The sequence below is a fragment of the Heptranchias perlo genome, chromosome 5 (genome assembly GCF_035084215.1).
Source record: "Heptranchias perlo isolate sHepPer1 chromosome 5, sHepPer1.hap1, whole genome shotgun sequence".
NCBI lineage: Eukaryota > Metazoa > Chordata > Chondrichthyes > Hexanchiformes > Hexanchidae > Heptranchias > Heptranchias perlo.
The window spans coordinates 129619439-129635893 of NC_090329.1; positions in this window are offsets into that span (position 1 = coordinate 129619439).

Here is a 16455-nt window from a genome sequence, read left to right on the forward strand (position 1 = left end):
TTCACTCCCCGTGATGTTCCATTTCCCTCCCCGTGATGTTCCATTTCTCTCCCCGTGATGTTCCATTTCTCTCCCCGTGATTTCCCTCCCCGTGATGTTCCATTTCTCTCCCCGTGATGTTCCATTTCTCTCCCCGTGATTTCACTCCCCGTGATGTTCCATTTCTCTCCCCGTGATGTTCCATTTCTCTCCCCGTGATGTTCCATTTCTCTCCCCGTGATGTTCCATTTCCCTCCCCGTGATGTTCCATTTCTCTCCCCGTGATGTTCCATTTCTCTCCCCGTGATGTTCCATTTCTCTCCCCGTGATGTTCCATTTCCCTCCCCGTGATGTTCCATTTCTCTCCCCGTGATGTTCCATTTCTCTCCCCGTGATGTTCCATTTCTCTCCCCGTGATGTTCCATTTCACTCCCCGTGATGTTCCATTTCTCTCCCCGTGATGTTCCATTTCCCTCCCCGTGATGTTCCATTTCTCTCCCCGTGATGTTCCATTTCTCTCCCCGTGATGTTCCATTTCTCTCCCCGTGATGTTCCATTTCACTCCCCGTGATGTTCCATTTCTCTCCCCGTGATGTTCCATTTCACTCCCCGTGATGTTCCATTTCACTCCCCGTGATGTTCCATTTCTCTCCCCGTGATGTTCCATTTCACTCCCCGTGATGTTCCATTTCTCTCCCCGTGATTTCCCTCCCCGTGATGTTCCATTTCTCTCCCCGTGATGTTCCATTTCTCTCCCCGTGATTTCACTCCCCGTGATGTTCCATTTCTCTCCCCGTGATGTTCCATTTCTCTCCCCGTGATGTTCCATTTCTCTCCCCGTGATGTTCCATTTCCCTCCCCGTGATGTTCCATTTCTCTCCCCGTGATGTTCCATTTCTCTCCCCGTGATGTTCCATTTCTCTCCCCGTGATGTTCCATTTCCCTCCCCGTGATGTTCCATTTCTCTCCCCGTGATGTTCCATTTCTCTCCCCGTGATGTTCCATTTCTCTCCCCGTGATGTTCCATTTCACTCCCCGTGATGTTCCATTTCTCTCCCCGTGATGTTCCATTTCACTCCCCGTGATGTTCCATTTCTCTCCCCGTGATGTTCCATTTCTCTCCCCGTGATGTTCCATTTCCCTCCCCGTGATGTTCCATTTCTCTCCCCGTGATGTTCCATTTCCCCCCCCGTGATGTTCCATTTCTCTCCCCGTGATGTTCCATTTCACTCCCCGTGATGTTCCATTTCTCTCCCCGTGATGTTCCATTTCCATTTCACTCCCCGTGATGTTCCATTTCCCTCCCCGTGATGTTCCATTTCCCTCCCCGTGATGTTCCATTTCCCTCCCCGTGATGTTCCATTTCCCCCCGTGATGTTCCATTTCTCTCCCCGTGATGTTCCATTTCCCCCCCCGTGATGTTCCATTTCTCTCCCCGTGATGTTCCATTTCACTCCCCGTGATGTTCCATTTCCCTCCCCGTGATGTTCCATTTCTCTCCCCGTGATGTTCCATTTCCATTTCCCTCCCCGTAATGTTCCATTTCCCTCGCCGTGATGTTCCATTTCTCTCCCCGTGATGTTCCATTTCTCTCCCCGTGATGTTCCATTTCTCTCCCCGTGATGTTCCATTTCTCTCCCCGTGATGTTCCATTTCTCTCCCCGTGATGTTCCATTTCTCTCCCCGTGATGTTCCATTTCTCTCCCCGTGATGTTCCATTTCACTCCCCGTGATGTTCCATTTCTCTCCCCGTGATGTTCCATTTCTCTCCCCGTGATGTTCCATTTCTCTCCCCGTGATGTTCCATTTCACTCCCCGTGATGTTCCATTTCTCTCCCCGTGATGTTCCATTTCACTCCCCGTGATGTTCCATTTCCCTCCCCCTGATGTTCCATTTCTCTCCCCGTGATGTTCCATTTCCCCCCCCGTGATGTTCCATTTCCCCCCCCGTGATGTTCCATTTCTCTCCCCGTGATGTTCCATTTCCCCCCCCGTGATGTTCCATTTCTCTCCCCGTGATGTTCCATTTCTCTCCCCGTGATGTTCCATTTCTCTCCCCGTCATGTTCCATTTCCCTCCCCGTGATGTTCCATTTCTCTCCCCGTGATGTTCCATTTCCCTCCCCGTGATGTTCCATTTCACTCCCCGTGATGTTCCATTTCACTCCCCGTGATCTTCCATTTCCCTCCCCGTGATGTTCCATTTCCCTCCCCGTGATGTTCCATTTCCCTCCCCGTGATGTTCCATTTCTCTCCCCGTGATGTTCCATTTCTCTCCCCGTGATGTTCCATTTCTCTCCCCGTGATGTTCCATTTCACTCCCCGTGATGTTCCATTTCTCTCCCCGTGATGTTCCATTTCTCTCCCCGTGATGTTCCATTTCACTCCCCGTGATGTTCCATTTCTCTCCCCGTGATGTTCCATTTCTCTCCCCGTGATGTTCCATTTCTCTCCCCGTGATGTTCCATTTCTCTCCCCGTGATGTTCCATTTCACTCACCGTGATGTTCCATTTCTCTCCCCGTGATGTTCCATTTCACTCCCCGTGATGTTCCATTTCACTCCCCGTGATGTTCCATTTCCCTCCCCGTGATGTTCCATTTCTCTCCCCGTGATGTTCCATTTCTCTCCCCGTGATTTCCCTCCCCGTGATGTTCCATTTCTCTCCCCGTGATGTTCCATTTCCATTTCCCTCCCCGTAATGTTCCAATTCCCTCCCCGTGATGTTCCATTTCTCTCCCCGTGATGTTCCATTTCTCTCCCCGTGATGTTCCATTTCCCTCCCAATGATGTTCCATTTCTCTCCCCGTGATGTTCCATTTCCCGCCCCGTGATGTTCCATTTCTCTCCCCGTGATGTTCCATTTCACTCCCCGTGATGTTCCATTTCTCTCCCCGTGATGTTCCATTTCCCTCCCCGTGATTTTCCATTTCTCTCCCCGTGATGTTCCATTTCCCCCCCCGTGATGTTCCATTTCTCTCCCCGTGATGTTCCATTTCACTCCCCGTGATGTTCCATTTCTCTCCCCGTCATGTTCCATTTCCCTCCCCGTGATGTTCCATTTCTCTCCCCGTGATGTTCCATTTCTCTCCCCGTGATGTTCCATTTCTCTCCCCGTGATGTTCCATTTCTCTCCCCGTGATGTTCCATTTCTCTCCCCGTGATGTTCCATTTCTCTCCCCGTGATGTTCCATTTCTCTCCCCGTGATGTTCCATTTCTCTCCCCGTGATGTTCCATTTCACTCCCCGTGATGTTCCATTTCCCTCCCCGTGATGTTCCATTTCCCTCCCCGTGATGTTCCATTTCCCTCCCCGTGATCTTCCATTTCCCTCCCCGTGATGTTCCATTTCCCTCCCCGTGATGTTCCATTTCCCTCCCCGTGATGTTCCATTTCTCTCCCGTGATGTTCCATTTCCCTCCCCGTGATGTTCCATTTCCCTCCCCGTGATGTTCCATTTCTCTCCCGTGATGTTCCATTTCCCTCCCCGTGATGTTCCATTTCTCTCCCCGTGATGTTCCATTTCTCTCCCCATGATGTTCCATTTCCCTCCCCGTGATGTTCCATTTCTCTCCCCGTGATGTTCCATTTCCCCCCCGTGATGTTCCATTTCCCTCCCCGTGATGTTCCATTTCCCCCCCCGTGATGTTCCATTTCCCTCCCCGTGATGTTCCATTTCCCTCCCCGTGATGTTCCATTTCTCTCCCCGTGATGTTCCATTTCACTCCCCGTGATGTTCCATTTCTCTCCCCGTGATGTTCCATTTCACTCCCCGTGATGTTCCATTTCTCTCCCCGTGATGTTCCATTTCACTCCCCGTGATGTTCCATTTCCCTCCCCGTGATGTTCCATTTCCCTCCCCGTGATGTTCCATTTCTCTCCCCGTGATTTCCCTCCCCGTGATGTTCCATTTCTCTCCCCGTGATGTTCCATTTCTCTCCCCGTGATTTCCCTCCCCGTGATGTTCCATTTCACTCCCCGTGATGTTCCATTTCCCTCCCCGTGATGTTCCATTTCCCTCCCCGTGATGTTCCATTTCTCTCCCCGTGATTTCCCTCCCCGTGATGTTCCATTTCTCTCCCCGTGATGTTCCATTTCCATTTCCCTCCCCGTAATGTTCCATTTCCCTCGCCGTGATGTTCCATTTCTCTCCCCGTGATGTTCCATTTCTCTCCCCGTGATGTTCCATTTCTCTCCCCGTGATGTTCCATTTCTCTCCCCGTGATGTTCCATTTCACTCCCCGTGATGTTCCATTTCTCTCCCCGTGATGTTCCATTTCTCTCCCCGTGATGTTCCATTTCTCTCCCCGTGATGTTCCATTTCTCTCCCCGTGATCTTCCATTTCTCTCCCCGTGATGTTCCATTTCACTCCCCGTGATGTTCCATTTCCCTCCCCGTGATGTTCCATTTCTCTCCCCGTGATGTTCCATTTCTCTCCCCGTGATTTCCCTCCCCGTGATGTTCCATTTCTCTCCCCGTGATGTTCCATTTCCATTTCCCTCCCCGTAATGTTCCATTTCCCTCGCCGTGATGTTCCATTTCTCTCCCCGTGATGTTCCATTTCTCTCCCGGTGATGTTCCATTTCTCTCCCCGTGATGTTCCATTTCACTCCCCGTGATGTTCCATTTCTCTCCCCGTGATGTTCCATTTCCCCCCGTGATGTTCCATTTCCCTCCCCGTGATGTTCCATTTCTCTCCCCGTGATGTTCCATTTCCCCCCCCGTGATGTTCCATTTCTCTCCCCGTGATGTTCCATTTACCCCCCGTGATGTTCCATTTCTCTCCCCGTGATGTTCCATTTCACTCCCCGTGATGTTCCATTTCTCTCCCCGTGATGTTCCATTTCCCTCCCCGTGATGTTCCATTTCTCTCCACGTGATGTTCCATTTCCCCCCCCGTGATGTTCCATTTCTCTCCCCGTGATGTTCCATTTACCCCCCGTGATGTTCCATTTCTCTCCCCGTGATGTTCCATTTCACTCCCCGTGATGTTCCATTTCTCTCCCCGTGATGTTCCATTTCCCTCCCCGTGATGTTCCATTTCTCTCCACGTGATGTTCCATTTCCCTCCCCGTGATGTTCCATTTCTCTCCCCGTGATGTTCCATTTCACTCCCCGTGATGTTCCATTTCCCTCCCCGTGATGTTCCATTTCCCTCCCCGTGATGTTCCATTTCCCTCCCCGTGATGTTCCATTTCTCTCCCCGTGATGTTCCATTTCTCTCCCCGTGATTTCTCTCCCCGTGATGTTCCATTTCACTCCCCGTGATGTTCCATTTCTCTCCCCGTGATGTTCCATTTCACTCCCCGTGATGTTCCATTTCTCTCCCCGTGATGTTCCATTTCTCTCCCCGTGATGTTCCATTTCCCTCCCCGTGATGTTCCATTTCTCTCCCCGTGATGTTCCATTTCCCCCCCCGTGATGTTCCATTTCTCTCCCCGTGATGTTCCATTTCACTCCCCGTGATGTTCCATTTCTCTCCCCGTGATGTTCCATTTCCATTTCACTCCCCGTGATGTTCCATTTCCCTCCCCGTGATGTTCCATTTCCCTCCCCGTGATGTTCCATTTCCCTCCCCGTGATGTTCCATTTCCCCCCGTGATGTTCCATTTCTCTCCCCGTGATGTTCCATTTCCCCCCCCGTGATGTTCCATTTCTCTCCCCGTGATGTTCCATTTCACTCCCCGTGATGTTCCATTTCCCTCCCCGTGATGTTCCATTTCTCTCCCCGTGATGTTCCATTTCCATTTCCCTCCCCGTAATGTTCCATTTCCCTCGCCGTGATGTTCCATTTCTCTCCCCGTGATGTTCCATTTCTCTCCCCGTGATGTTCCATTTCTCTCCCCGTGATGTTCCATTTCTCTCCCCGTGATGTTCCATTTCTCTCCCCGTGATGTTCCATTTCTCTCCCCGTGATGTTCCATTTCACTCCCCGTGATGTTCCATTTCCCTCCCCGTGATGTTCCATTTCTCTCCCCGTGATGTTCCATTTCTCTCCCCGTGATGTTCCATTTCCCTCCCCGTGATGTTCCATTTCACCCCCCGTGATGTTCCATTTCCCTCCCCGTGATGTTCCATTTCTCTCCCCGTGATGTTCCATTTCTCTCCCCGTGATTTCCCTCCCCGTGATGTTCCATTTCTCTCCCCGTGATGTTCCATTTCCATTTCCCTCCCCGTAATGTTCCATTTCCCTCCCCGTGATGTTCCATTTCTCTCCCCGTGATTTTCCATTTCCCTCCCCATGATGTTCCATTTCACTCCCCGTGATGTTCCATTTCTCTCCCCGTGATGTTCCATTTCTCTCCCCGTGATGTTCCATTTCCCTTCCCGTGATGTTCCATTTCTCTCCCCGTGATGTTCCATTTCTCTCCCCGTGATGTTCCATTTCACTCCCCGTGATGTTCCATTTCACTCCCCGTGATGTTCCATTTCACTCCCCGTGATGTTCCATTTCCCTCCCCGTGATGTTCCATTTCCCTCCCCGTGATGTTCCATTTCCCTCCCCGTGATGTTCCATTTCTCTCCCCGTGATGTTCCATTTCCCCCCCCGTGATGTTCCATTTCACTCCCCGTGATGTTCCATTTCACTCCCCGTGATGTTCCATTTCTCTCCCCGTGATGTTCCATTTCACTCCCCGTGATGTTCCATTTCCCTCCCCGTGATGTTCCATTTCCCTCCCCGTGATGTTCCATTTCTCTCCCCGTGATGTTCCATTTCTCTCCCCGTGATGTTCCATTTCCCTCCCCGTGATGTTCCATTTCTCTCCCCGTGATGTTCCATTTCTCTCCCCGTGATGTTCCATTTCCCTCCCCGTGATGTTCCATTTCTCTCCCCGTGATGTTCCATTGCTCTCCCCGTGATGTTCCATTTCACTCCCCGTGATGTTCCATTTCTCTCCCCGTGATGTTCCATTTCACCCCCCGTGATGTTCCATTTCACTCCCCGTGATGTTCCATTTCCCTCCCCGTGATGTTCCATTTCTCTCCCCCTAATGTTCCATTTCTCTCCCCGTGATTTCCCTCCCCGTGATGTTCCATTTCTCTCCCCGTGATGTTCCATTTCCATTTCCCTCCCCGTAATGTTCCATTTCCCTCCCCGTGATGTTCCATTTCTCTCCCCGTGATGTTCCATTTCTCTCCCCGTGATGTTCCATTTCCCCCCGTGATGTTCCATTTCTCTCCCCGTGATGTTCCATTTCACTCCCCGTGATATTCCATTTCTCTCCCCGTGATGTTCCATTTCACTCCCCGTGATGTTCCATTTCACTCCACGTGATGTTCCATTTCCCTCCCCGTGATGTTCCATTTCACTCCCCGTGATGTTCCATTTCTCTCCCCGTGATGTTCCATTTCACTCCCCGTGATGTTCCATTTCCCTCCCCGTGATGTTCCATTTCACTCCCCGTGATGTTCCATTTCACTCCCCGTGATGTTCCATTTCCCCCCGTGATGTTCCATTTCTCTCCCCGTGATGTTCCATTTCCCCCCCCGTGATGTTCCATTTCTCTCCCCGTGATGTTCCATTTCCCTCCCCGTGATGTTCCATTTCTCTCCCCGTGATGTTCCATTTCCCTCCCCGTGATGTTCCATTTCTCTCCCCGTGATGTTCCATTTCCATTTCCCTCCCCGTAATGTTCCATTTCCCTCGCTGTGATGTTCCATTTCTCTCCCCGTGATGTTCCATTTCTCTCCCCGTGATGTTCCATTTCTCTCCCCGTGATGTTCCATTTCTCTCCCCGTGATGTTCCATTTCACTCCCCGTGATGTTCCATTTCTCTCCCCGTGATGTTCCATTTCACTCCCCGTGATGTTCCATTTCCCTCCCCGTGATGTTCCATTTCTCTCCCCGTGATGTTCCATTTCCCCCCCCGTGATGTTCCATTTCCCCCCCCGTGATGTTCCATTTCTCTCCCCGTGATATTCCATTTCCCCCCCCGTGATGTTCCATTTCTCTCCCCGTGATGTTCCATTTCACTCCCCGTGATGTTCCATTTCTCTCCCCGTGATGTTCCATTTCACTCCCCGTGATGTTCCATTTCTCTCCCCGTAATGTTCCATTTCCCTCCCCGTGATGTTCCATTTCTCTCCCCGTGATGTTCCATTTCCCTCCCCGTGATGTTCCATTTCACTCCCCGTGATGTTCCATTTCACTCCCCGTGATCTTCCATTTCCCTCCCCGTGATGTTCCATTTCCCTCCCCGTGATGTTCCATTTCCCTCCCCGTGATGTTCCATTTCCCTCCCCGTGATGTTCCATTTCTCTCCCCGTGATGTTCCATTTCACACCCCGTGATGTTCCATTTCACTCCCCGTGATGTTCCATTTCTCTCCCCGTGATGTTCCATTTCACTCCCCGTGATGTTCCATTTCTCTCCCCGTGATGTTCCATTTCCCTCCCCGTGATGTTCCATTTCTCTCCCCGTGATGTTCCATTTCTCTCCCCGTGATGTTCCATTTCACTCCCCGTGATGTTCCATTTCTCTCCCCGTGATGTTCCATTTCACTCCCCGTGATGTTCCATTTCACTCCCCGTGATGTTCCATTTCCCTCCCCGTGATGTTCCATTTCTCTCCCCGTGATGTTCCATTTCTCTCCCCGTGATTTCCCTCCCCGTGATGTTCCATTTCTCTCCCCGTGATGTTCCATTTCCATTTCCCTCCCCGTAATGTTCCAATTCCCTCCCCGTGATGTTCCATTTCTCTCCCCGTGATGTTCCATTTCTCTCCCCGTGATGTTCCATTTCCCTCCCCGTGATGTTCCATTTCTCTCCCCGTGATGTTCCATTTCCCCCCCCGTGATGTTCCATTTCTCTCCCCGTGATGTTCCATTTCACTCCCCGTGATGTTCCATTTCTCTCCCCGTGATGTTCCATTTCCCTCCCCGTGATTTTCCATTTCCCTCCCCGTGATGTTCCATTTCCCCCCCCGTGATGTTCCATTTCTCTCCCCGTGATGTTCCATTTCACTCCCCGTGATGTTCCATTTCTCTCCCCGTGATGTTCCATTTCCCTCCCCGTGATGTTCCATTTCTCTCCCCGTGATGTTCCATTTCACTCCCCGTGATGTTCCATTTCCCTCCCCGTGATGTTCCATTTCACTCCCCGTGATGTTCCATTTCTCTCCCCGTGATGTTCCATTTCCCTCCCCGTGATGTTCCATTTCTCTCCCCGTGATGTTCCATTTCCCCCCCCGTGATGTTCCATTTCACTCCCCGTGATGTTCCATTTCTCTCCCCGTGATGTTCCATTTCACTCCCCGTGATGTTCCATTTCTCTCCCCGTGATGTTCCATTTCACTCCCCGTGATGTTCCATTTCTCTCCCCGTGATGTTCCATTTCCCTCCCCGTGATGTTCCATTTCTCTCCCCGTGATGTTCCATTTCTCTCCCCGTGATGTTCCATTTCACTCCCCGTGATGTTCCATTTCTCTCCCCGTGATGTTCCATTTCTCTCCCCGTGATGTTCCATTTCTCTCCCCGTGATGTTCCATTTCTCTCCCCGTGATCTTCCATTTCTCTCCCCGTGATGTTCCATTTCACTCCCCGTGATGTTCCATTTCCCTCCCCGTGATGTTCCATTTCTCTCCCCGTGATTTCCCTCCCCGTGATGTTCCATTTCTCTCCCCGTGATGTTCCATTTCTCTCCCCGTGATGTTCCATTTCTCTCCCCGTGATGTTCCATTTCTCTCCCCGTGATGTTCCATTTCCCTCCCCGTGATGTTCCATTTCCCTCGCCGTGATGTTCCATTTCTCTCCCCGTGATGTTCCATTTCTCTCCCCGTGATGTTCCATTTCTCTCCCCGTGATGTTCCATTTCACTCCCCGTGATGTTCCATTTCTCTCCCCGTGATGTTCCATTTCCCCCCCCGTGATGTTCCATTTCTCTCCCCGTGATGTTCCATTTCCCCCCCCGTGATGTTCCATTTCTCTCCCCGTGATGTTCCATTTCACTCCCCGTGATGTTCCATTTCCCTCCCCGTGATGTTCCATTTCACTCCCCGTGATGTTCCATTTCTCTCCCCGTGATGTTCCATTTCTCTCCCCGTGATGTTCCATTTCCCTCCCCGTGATGTTCCATTTCTCTCCCCGTGATGTTCCATTTCTCTCCCCGTGATGTTCCATTTCACTCCCCGTGATGTTCCATTTCACTCCCCGTGATGTTCCATTTCACTCCCCGTGATGTTCCATTTCCCTCCCCGTGATGTTCCATTTCCCTCCCCGTGATGTTCCATTTCACTCCCCGTGATCTTCCATTTCCCTCCCCGTGATGTTCCATTTCCCTCCCCGTGATGTTCCATTTTCCTCCCCGTGATGTTCCATTTCCCTCCCCGTGATGTTCCATTTCACTCCCCGTGATGTTCCATTTCTCTCCCCGTGATGTTCCATTTCCCTCCCCGTGATGTTCCATTTCTCTCCCCGTGATGTTCCATTTCTCTCCCCGTGATGTTCCATTTCCCTCCCCGTGATGTTCCATTTCTCTCCCCGTGATGTTCCATTTCTCTCCCCGTGATGTTCCATTTCCCTCCCCGTGATGTTCCATTTCTCTCCCCGTGATGTTCCATTTCTCTCCCCGTGATGTTCCATTTCTCTCCCCGTGATGTTCCATTGCTCTCCCCGTGATGTTCCATTTCACTCCCCGTGATGTTCCATTTCTCTCCCCGTGATGTTCCATTTCACCCCCCGTGATGTTCCATTTCACTCCCCGTGATGTTCCATTTCCCTCCCCGTGATGTTCCATTTCTCTCCCCGTGATGTTCCATTTCTCTCCCCGTGATGTTCCATTTCCATTTCTCTCCCCGTGATGTTCCATTTCTCTCCCCGTGATGTTCCATTTCCATTTCCCTCCCCGTAATGTTACATTTCCCTCCCCGTGATGTTCCATTTCTCTCCCCGTGATGTTCCATTTCTCTCCCCGTGATGTTCCATTTCCCTCCCCGTGATGTTCCATTTCCCTCCCCGTGATGTTCCATTTCTCTCCCCGTGATGTTCCATTTCCCTCCCCGTGATGTTCCATTTCCCTCCCCGTGATGTTCCATTTCTCTCCCCGTGATGTTCCATTTCTCTCCCCGTGATGTTCCATTTCCCCCCGTGATGTTCCATTTCTCTCCCCGTGATGTTCCATTTCACTCCCCGTGATGTTCCATTTCTCTCCCCGTGATGTTCCATTTCACTCCCCGTGATGTTCCATTTCACTCCCCGTGATGTTCCATTTCCCTCCCCGTGATGTTCCATTTCACTCCCCGTGATGTTCCATTTCACTCCCCGTGATGTTCTATTTCTCTCCCCGTGATGTTCCATTTCCCTCCCCGTGTTGTTCCATTTCCCCCCGTGATGTTCCATTTCACTCCCCGTGATGTTCCATTTCCCTCCCCGTGATGTTCCATTTCTCTCCCCGTGATGTTCCATTTCCATTTCCCTCCCCGTAATGTTCCATTTCTCTCCCCGTGATGTTCCATTTCTCTCCCCGTGATGTTCCATTTCTCTCCCCGTGATGTTCCATTTCTCTCCCCGTGATGTTCCATTTCACTCCCCGTGATGTTCCATTTCTCTCCCCGTGATGTTCCATTTCACTCCCCGTGATGTTCCATTTCCCTCCCCGTGATGTTCCATTTCTCTCCCCGTGATGTTCCATTTCCCCCCCCGTGATGTTCCATTTCCCCCCCCGTGATGTTCCATTTCTCTCCCCGTGATGTTCCATTTCCCCCCCCGTGATGTTCCATTTCTCTCCCCGTGATGTTCCATTTCACTCCCCGTGATGTTCCATTTCTCTCCCCGTGATGTTCCATTTCCCCCCCCGTGATGTTCCATTTCTCTCCCCGTGATGTTCCATTTCACTCCCCGTGATGTTCCATTTCACTCCCCGTGATGTTCCATTTCCCTCCCCGTGATGTTCCATTTCTCTCCCCGTGATTTCCCTCCCCGTGATGTTCCATTTCTCTCCCCGTGATGTTCCATTTCCATTTCCCTCCCCGTAATGTTCCAATTCCCTCCCCGTGATGTTCCATTTCTCTCCCCGTGATGTTCCATTTCTCTCCCCGTGATGTTCCATTTCCCTCCCCGTGATGTTCCATTTCTCTCCCCGTGATGTTCCATTTCTCTCCCCGTGATGTTCCATTTCTCTCCCCGTGATGTTCCATTTCTCTCCCCGTGATGTTCCATTTCACTCCCCGTGATGTTCCATTTCTCTCCCCGTGATGTTCCATTTCCCCCCCCGTGATGTTCCATTTCCCTCCCCGTGATGTTCCATTTCTCTCCCCGTGATGTTCCATTTCACTCCCCGTGATGTTCCATTTCTCTCCCCGTGATGTTCCATTTCACTCCCCGTGATGTTCCATTTCTCTCCCCGTGATGTTCCATTTCCCTCCCCGTGATGTTCCATTTCCCTCCCCGTGATGTTCCATTTCCCTCCCCGTGATGTTCCATTTCCCTCCCCGTGATGTTCCATTTCCCTCCCCGTGATGTTCCATTTCCCCCCGTGATGTTCCATTTCCCTCCCCGTGATGTTCCATTTCCCTCCCCGTGATGTTCCATTTCCCTCCCCGTGATGTTCCATTTCCCTCCCCGTGATGTTCCATTTCCCCCCGTGATGTTCCATTTCTCTCCCCGTGATGTTCCATTTCTCTCCCCGTGATGTTCCATTTCACTCCCCGTGATGTTCCATTTCTCTCCCCGTGATGTTCCATTTCTCTCCCCGTGATTTCCCTCCCCGTGATGTTCCATTTCTCTCCCCGTGATGTTCCATTTCTCTCCCCGTGATGTTCCATTTCCCTCCCCGTGATGTTCCATTTCACTCCCCGTGATGTTCCATTTCTCTCCCCGTGATGTTCCATTTCTCTCCCCGTGATGTTCCATTTCACTCCCCGTGATGTTCCATTTCTCTCCCCGTGATGTTCCATTTCTCTCCCCGTGATGTTCCATTTCTCTCCCCGTGATGTTCCATTTCTCTCCCCGTGATGTTCCATTTCTCTCCCCGTGATGTTCCATTTCTCTCCCCGTGATGTTCCATTTCTCTCCCCGTGATGTTCCATTTCTCTCCCCGTGATGTTCCATTTCACTCCCCGTGATGTTCCATTTCTCTCCCCGTGATGTTCCATTTCACTCCCCGTGATGTTCCATTTCTCTCCCCGTGATGTTCCATTTCTCTCCCCGTGATGTTCCATTTCCCCCCCGTGATGTTCCATTGCTCTCCCCGTGATGTTCCATTTCTCTCCCCGTGATGTACCATTTCTCTCCCCGTGATGTTCCATTTCTCTCCCCGTGATGTTCCATTTCCCTCCCCGTGATGTTCCATTTCCCTCCCCGTGATGTTCCATTTCTCTCCCCGTGATGTTCCATTTCCCTCCCCGTGATGTTCCATTTCTCTCCCCGTGATGTTCCATTTCTCTCCCCGTGATGTTCCATTTCTCTCCCCGTGATGTTCCATTTCTCTCCCCGTGATGTTCCATTTCTCTCCCCGTGATGTTCCATTCCCCCCCCCGTGATGTTCCATTTCCCTCCCCGTGATGTTCCATTTCTCTCCCCGTCATGTTCCATTTCTCTCCCCGTCATGTTCCATTTCTCTCCCCGTGATGTTCCATTTCCCTCCCCGTGATGTTCCATTTCTCTCCCCGTGATGTTCCATTTCACTCCCCGTGATGTTCCATTTCCCTCCCCGTGATGTTCCATTTCCCTCCCCGTGATGTTCCATTTCCCTCCCCGTGATGTTCCATTTCACTCCCCGTGATGTTCCATTTCCCTCCCCGTGATGTTCCATTTCACCCCGTGATGTTCCATTTCTCTCCCCGTGATGTTCCATTTCCCCCCCGTGATGTTCCATTTCTCTCCCCGTGATGTTCCATTTCACTCCCCGTGATGTTCCATTTCTCTCCCCGTGATGTTCCATTTCTCTCCCCGTGATGTTCCATTTCCCTCCCCGTGATGTTCCATTTCTCTCCCCGTGATGTTCCATTTCCCTCCCCGTGATGTTCCATTTCCCTCCCTGTGATGTTCCATTTCCCTCCCCGTGATGTTCCATTTCCCTCCCCGTGATGTTCCATTTCACTCCCCGTGATGTTCCATTTCCCTCCCCGTGATGTTCGATTCCCTTTCCTGCAATGTCCGATCCCCCACTACCCGCGATGTTTGCTTTTCTGTCCTCCCCCTCCCCGCCCCCGATATCTGCTTCCCCCCCCCGCCCGCCCCCCCCAAGCTGGTTGTACGGCGGGAAACGTGTTGAGATAATTTGAAACATTCCCTTTGCAGGTGTTGTGATCTGTCTTCCCCCGTAGTAAATTTTTGTTCAGGAAAGTTAACTGCGGGGAATTGGAGATATTTCACGGCAGATCTGGACTTCAGGCCATGGTATCTGCAAGAGTCAGTGCAGGTGACAGCAGTGGTTACTGTGGAGATAGGACCGGCTGTTTTAATAGAGTTAGTGCCAACCACAGAAACCACTCCACACGGGGTAATCCGGTGGCAGGTCCTGATGACCTGTTCCCTGTGCCAGTATTGTGCTGGGAGGGGCGATTGGATTTCACTCTGAGCTCCTGGCAGGAGGAAGGCGTATCCTGTTGCCTTTTGGAAGGTGCATTAACCCATTTTTCTTATCCTTTGTTGAAGAGATGCAGACTATGTGGACAGTGCCTGTTGACCAGGCTGAAGCCTGCTCTGAAAGAAGCTTTCCTGGAGCATGTGAATCGAAAAAACACCAGACGGTGGTTCCTCAGCTGATGGTAATGAACTTGTCATATATAAAACACAGGGGTATAAATCCATCTTGAGCAGAGGGGAGAGGAAAAGGACCACAGACACACACAGGAACAGAGAAAGAGGCAGAAGCACTTGTTGTCGAGGATGCCATTTGTGCAGAGGTGGTTTTACAAAATATAAAAATAAAATAGTTCTGCTCCAAACAAAACTAGATGTGCCCACTCTGAGCTGTGGCACCCTGTCTGAGAACGGCTTACAGCAGTTTATGGGGCACAACTTGGTCATGGGGGTTAGCGCAGAATGGGCAGCCCATTTAATACTCCCTCCGATTCTCTTTTCCTTGGTTGAAGAGAGGGGTTTGCGGCAGGGAAGGAGGTGATTAGGGGATTGCAGAATTTTAGGAGGGTGATCCAGAGGCTGGCAGTGTAGAGGCTGAAAGAGCAGCCACATTGGCAGAACGGGGAACAAAGAGTAGCCTCGTGTTGGCGGAGCAGAGGGTGAACGAGGGGACATACGACAGGAGGTGTGCCGGGGCCGTGAAGGGGATGAAAGCAAGGACGAGGATCATGCAGCGGATCCATTGAGACTTGGAGATCCAGTGGATCTTGGAAAGGACAGGGGTGATGGGAGTGTGGGACTTTGTGTGGAAGAGGACACAGGCCATGGTGTTCTGAAGGAGTTGTAATTTGTGGTGGGGTAGGTGGGGAGGCCGAACAGGAGAGCACTAGATAGATCAAAGCTCGAGATTCAAGAGGGTGGATTAGAGAGTTGGCAATGGGGGGTGAAAGTAGGTGGGTGAGGCTGGGAAACTGAAGGAGAAAATAAAACCGGAATGAACAGAAACAATTTAGGTCCATACTCTACACCTATAACCTCCAAATGTTGTTCATCATATTCCTTAGCCATACAGGCTCCCGATTGTAGCTTATACAGCACTCACCTCGTATTATTGATTAACTGAGCTGCAGGATTGGCCGTGGGAATTACAAGGTAGCTTTTTTAAAAATTTATTCATGGGATGTGGGCATTGCTGGCAAGGCCGGCATTTATTGCCCATCCCTAATTGCCCTTGAGAAGGTGGTGGTGAGTTGCCTTCTTGAACCGCTGCAGTCCGTGTGGTGAAGGTTCTCCCACAGTGCTGTTAGGAAGGGAGTTCCAGGATTTTGACCCAGCAACGATGAAGGAACGGCGATATATTTCCAAGTCGGGATGGTGTGTGACTTGGAGGGGAACGTGCAGGTGGTGTTGTTCTCATGTACCTGCTGCCCTTGTCCTTCTAGGTGGTAGAGGTTGCAGGTTTGGGAGGTGCTGTCGAAGAAGCCTTGGCGAGTTGCTGCAGTGCATCCTGTGGATGGTACACACTGCAGCCATGGTGTGCCAGTGGTGGAGGGAGTGAATGTTTAAGGTGGTGGATGGGGGGGCCAATCAAGTGGGCTGCTTTGTCCTGGATGGTTTCGAGCTTCTTGAGTGTTGTTGGAGCTGCACTCATCCAGGCAAGTGGAGAGTATTCCATCACACTCCTGACTTGTGCCTTGTAGATGGTGGAAAGGCTTTAGGAAGTCAGAAGGTGAGTCACTCGCCGCAGAATACCCAGCCTCTGATCTGCTCTTGTAACCACAATATTTATGTGGCTGGTCCAGTTAAGTCTCTGGCCAATGGTGACCCCCAGGATGTTGATGGTGGGGGATTCGGCGATGGTGATGCCGTTGAATGTCATGGGGAGGTGGTTAGATTCTCTCTTGTTGGAGATGGTCATTGCCTGGCACTTGTCTGGCGCGAATGTTACTTGCCAGT